Source organism: Ixodes scapularis, unplaced genomic scaffold, assembly GCF_016920785.2.
Source record: "Ixodes scapularis isolate PalLabHiFi unplaced genomic scaffold, ASM1692078v2 PGA_scaffold0__279_contigs__length_252992795, whole genome shotgun sequence".
In the NCBI taxonomy this organism is placed as follows: Eukaryota; Metazoa; Arthropoda; class Arachnida; order Ixodida; family Ixodidae; genus Ixodes; species Ixodes scapularis.
In genome coordinates this window covers 22,794,647-22,799,694 of record NW_024609835.1, presented here as the reverse complement: position 1 = coordinate 22,799,694, position 5,048 = coordinate 22,794,647, and the positions used below count along the sequence as shown (strand labels likewise).

At 48.4% G+C, this 5,048-nt stretch overlaps 1 pseudogene; it reads left to right on the top strand.

The window, feature by feature from the left end:
- Window positions 1–1,066: 1,066 nt before the first annotated feature.
- Window positions 1,067–3,307, top strand: LOC115308475 (annotated as a pseudogene).
- Window positions 3,308–5,048: the final 1,741 nt, after the last annotated feature.

Below are 5,048 nucleotides of genomic sequence, written 5' to 3'. Positions count from 1 at the left end.
CTGACTTCGTGTCCGGCTGCCTGGACGTGTTCCGTGGGAAGAAAAAGGGGGACTACCACGATGAAATGGACTCGAACAGGTTTGAAGCATGGTTTCTTCATCTGCTGGACCACATCAAGCCTAACAGCGTAATTGTCATGGACAACGCGCCATACCACAGCAGAAAGGCTAAAGCAGTTCCCACGACTGCAACAAAGAAGGGCGAGATCCAGCAGTGGCTTTCTTCCAAGAATTTAGACTGGACTGCCACAATGAAGAGAAGAAAGACCTTCTGAGCATCGTGGCAACGGTGAAGGATCACTACAGAAAGTATGAAGTTGATGTCATGGCTATGGACGCCGGACACACAGTGTTGAGGCTCCCACCGTACCATTGCGAACTAAATCCCATAGAGCTGATATGGGCACGAGTCAAGCAGGAGGTCGCCTCCAAGAACATCACACTCAAGCCCAATGATGCCGAGTGGCTCTTGAGGGAAGCAGTGGACAACGTAACAGCTGTCCATTGACATGACTGTGTAGAGCATGTAAAAAAAAATGGAGGCGAAGTTTCGGGAATCTGATGTCCCAGAGTCGAACCTCGAGCCAGTCATCATACTCCCCGATGCAAGCGACACGGAGGAGGAGTGTGGAGACGACGATGAAGCTGACGACAAGGATGAGAATGAAGAGATCATCGGTGTTCAGCCTTTAGAATGGAATTGACCGTGAACTAATGTCCCCCTAGGATATGTTCTCTTCTGAAAGTGGCTAGAACTTTGGACTCTGTTTGTCATACCCCAGAACACAAAGCGGTCCTTTTAACCCTTTGCGGTCACGTGTCGGGCGTGGCCCAACATTGGAGAAAAGAGTTTCCGGTCAGTTATCGGACGTCGCCCGACACGCGACTCCCGCTCTTGTTTAAACTTATTCCTCCGTTCTTTTTGACTGGATTGGTGGCGCCATCTCTCAGCAAGTTTCTTAACACTTCATTGTTTCAATAGTTTGAGTTTTTTTCCATAGAGGGCAGAAGCACTCGTAAGCGGCGGAGGCGCGGGTTGCTTTGAATTTCGCTGGCTGGAAAAAGCATGGCAGCGTTTGTGCCATGCTCCTTTTATGGGAACTCATCGCGAGATTTCGTGGAAAGTGATGACGATTTTAGCGAAGAGGACAATTATGTGCCTCCATCAGACGACGATGAAACATCCTCCGCTGACTGCAGTGACAGCAGCGACGAAGAAGTGTGTGTACAAGACGACAACAGTGGACCCTCTTCTCCACGTGCGCCGGCATTGTCCTCGTGGACTGCCTACACAGACGATCTCCCAGACTTCCCTGATGTGGCGTTCACCGTTAGCGACCCTGGATCACAGGTTGGATCGTCAAACCTCAGCTCCGAACTTGAGTTTTTCCAGTTATTTTTTACGGATGAACTCATCAGAGAAATCGTGCAAGAAACAAACCGGCATGCCCACGAGAAAATTTCATCCATGGATTCGCTCGCTGAGCAATCTATATGGAAAAGTTGGGAAGACGTTTCTGTAGAAGAATTCAAGGCTTTTCTCGGTGTCCTCATGAACATGGCCCTGAATCCGAAGCCGGACGTCAAGGAGTATTTCAGCCAAGAAATCTTGAAGAAGATGCCATTTTTTCCCGTCGTGTTCACTCGTACAAGATTTCTCCAGATATTTTGGATGCTGCACGTCTCTCCACCTCCGCAAGGTCCCTCACACCAGCCGACACGAGGTAGCAAGGTGAGAAACATCGTAAAGTACATCGACACAAAATGCCGTGAGCATTCCAAGCCCGCAATAAGGTGAGCTGGCGGGCTAGTTGGTCGTTCATCATTAGTAAAATAGCGCAAAACAACAAGGAAGAAAGGGCGAGATAGACAGGAAGAGCGCTAACTGACAACTGTTGTCAGTTAGCGCTCTACCTGTCTATCTCGCCCTTTCTTCCTTGTTGTTTTGCGCTACTTTACTAATGATGAACGACCAACTAGCCCGCCAGCTCACCTTATTGCGGGCTTGGAATGCTCACGGCATTTTGTGTCGATGTACTTTACGATGTTTCTCACCTTGCTACCTCGTGTCGGCTGGTGTGAGGGACCTTGCGGAGGTGGAGAGACGTGCAGCATCCAAAATATCTGGAGAAATCTTGTACGAGTGAACACGACGGGAAAAATCTTCCTTGTTGTTTTGCGCTATTTTACTAATGATTCCAAGCCCGGCCCGAACATTTGTGTCGATGAGAGTACAGTTGGCTTCAAGGGCAGGGTCTCATTCAAATGCTACAACCCACAGAAACCAACGAAGTGGGGCCTCCGTGTCTATGTACTCGCCGACTGTAGGACAGGCTACGTGTCAGCATTCGAGCCGTACTACGGTAGCACAACAACAGAGAGCCTCTGCCGGCCAGACCTCCCCTTCACATGTCGGATCGTCCTGCACCTCCTCGACAACGTGCAATGCGCTTCACTCAAAAGTGGGTACCACCTTTATACGGACAGGTTTTAAACGTCCCCGCAACTCGCTGAGGAGTTGCTCTCTCAGGACGTTTTTCTCACTGGCACTCTCATGACCAACAGGAAGCATATGCCCCAGCAGCTAAAGAAGAAGGGTGACATGGCAGCGTATCGGAAGGGTGACTCGTACATGGCCCTGGCTTGGCACGATAAGCGTCAAGTTACCATGCTGAGCTCAGCACACAATCCCTCGACGAAGCCTGTAACAAGAACACAAGCACACGGCCAGGCTGTGACACTGGACAAGCCAGTAGTCATTTGTGATTATACAGAGAACACGGGAGCTGTTGATCGAGCCGACCACTACTGCGCGAGTTACGCGTTCTGCCACAAGTCCCTTAAGTGGTGGAGAAAGCTTTTCTTCTGGATCCTTGAGGTTGCCATCGTCAATAGCTTCCTGCTAATGCAGATGCAACCGGCTGCTCAGGGACTGAAGGGGCAAAAGCACCTCAAGTACCGCCGTAAGTTGATCGAACAGCTGGTCGGGGACTTGCGAGTACGACCAAAGAAAAGAGGACGAGCATCACAATCTGACACTGAGGAGAGATTAGATGGAAGGCAGCACTTCATATACAAGCTACAAGAACGTACCAGCAAAGACTGCGCAGTGTGCGGCGATCGAAAGACAAAAGGAGGCAGGAGAGAAACAGTTTTCTACTGCAAGACTTGCACAAAGAACCCCGGTCTCCACCCCGGAGATTGCTTCGAAATATATCACACGCTGTCAAAGTATCGCTCGAGAGCGCGGGAATGCAGAAGCACAGCGAAAATAAATATTTATTGTTACCTCTGTACGCTGCAGTAATTTTTCTTTCTCCTTGCTAATGCGCACAAAATAATATCTGACCGGAACCACAGTCAAGTTGGTCAGACTATCTGACCTCAAAGGGTTAAGGACAATTCACATACTGCAAAATCGGATTCCCGACTTTATACACGCCTAACCTCTAGTGTCATGTTGTTGTCGTGATTCTACCTTTCATTACGTAATAGCCTTGTTCATGGCTTTTCGAGGTCTTTGAAATCAGCTGTATGTATTCCACTGCACCGTGGATAACCATTACAAAGATTCACCCTAAAAAACAAAAAGTTTGCAGTTGTACTGCACTCGTTAATTTGCCCATCTACAGCAGAGGTGTCAGGCGCCATTTTGCCTTTTTGCTTGCTAAACATATACGCATACAATTACACTTTAAGGGTCGTTTTCATTCAAGAAAGAAGACGTAGTGTTGGCGGCATGCCGAAAGTGGACCATTGTTCTAAAATGAACATTTCACTTGCTCACCTCATGCTAATTCAGTGTCGCTTACACCTCATTTTGAGGTCTAAACATCATGTTCAGCCCAGTCTTTCATTGAGAATGAAATAGCTCCGTTATTGCAGTGATCAGTTCCCCAGGCGGTTTGTGGGAAAGTAAACTCACAAACTGCCATCCACATGCCTTGGGGTCGCTCTGGCAATAAACGCTTCTGTCATCCACCATGTTGTTTCAGATTATAAAAGAGATCCTTATCACCATCCTCACACAGGGCCACTCGGGCAACAAGCAGAAGCTTTGATGGGATCCTGGAAGAATGTATCTCACATCAACCACGCTGTTCCTGCTTATAATCAGGATTTGTACCACCATCCCCACAGCACGGAACTTAAGAAAACAGAATTAAAGAATAAAAATTTAAAATCACCGCGACACACAAGGAAACCGACTGCCCACTCAATATATACACATGAACGTCAATGCAATAACGTAAACAAAGGTATATTAGGACAGAATAAACTATGCAAACATAGGTTAGTGGCTGGTAGCAGGTCTGATCAATCCCAATTCATCAAGTTTGCGGCGATGTCGATGATGTCAGCTGATCTTTTTGCTTTAGAGCTCCATGGTTGCCGTTAAAAACTGTAAATACGCTAAAACTGGCACACATTGATTTTTTTTTCTCATGGTGTTTTTAGAAAGCCGACGGTATAAACAATGTTAGATATACAAAGATATGTTTATTGAAGACAGGCGGACGTCTCCCTATCACCCGCAGGCAAATATTACCGAACGGGTAAACCGAAATTTGAAGTCGATGTTGATCGCTCACACCGAGCGCCACCGAGCTTGGGATGCGAAGCTTCCAGAACTTGCGTTCGCAACCCGAACCACGGTTAACCGATCTACAGGTTTCACACCCGCGCGCCTTAATTTTGGCAAAGAGCTGACTTTCCCGCTCGAAAATAGTTATTCTGTCGATGATCCGCGTGCTTCTCGCTCCTATGGCCAGTTTGCAGGCAATCTACGACTGAGACTCGGGGACATCGTTCGTGATGCCCGGGAGAGCTTGGACGTCGCCCGACTGCAACAGGCTGAGCAGTACAACCGAGGTCACCGGGACGTGCAATTCCACGTTGGAGACTTGGTGATGCGCCGGACACACCAGCTTAGTAACGCAGCCAGACGTTTCACGGCATCCCTGGCTGATAGGCGGGACGGTCCAAATAGAGTATGTGAGAAAGCTTCACGCCTCACGTACACGCTCGTCGACTGTGAGTCTGGGCGA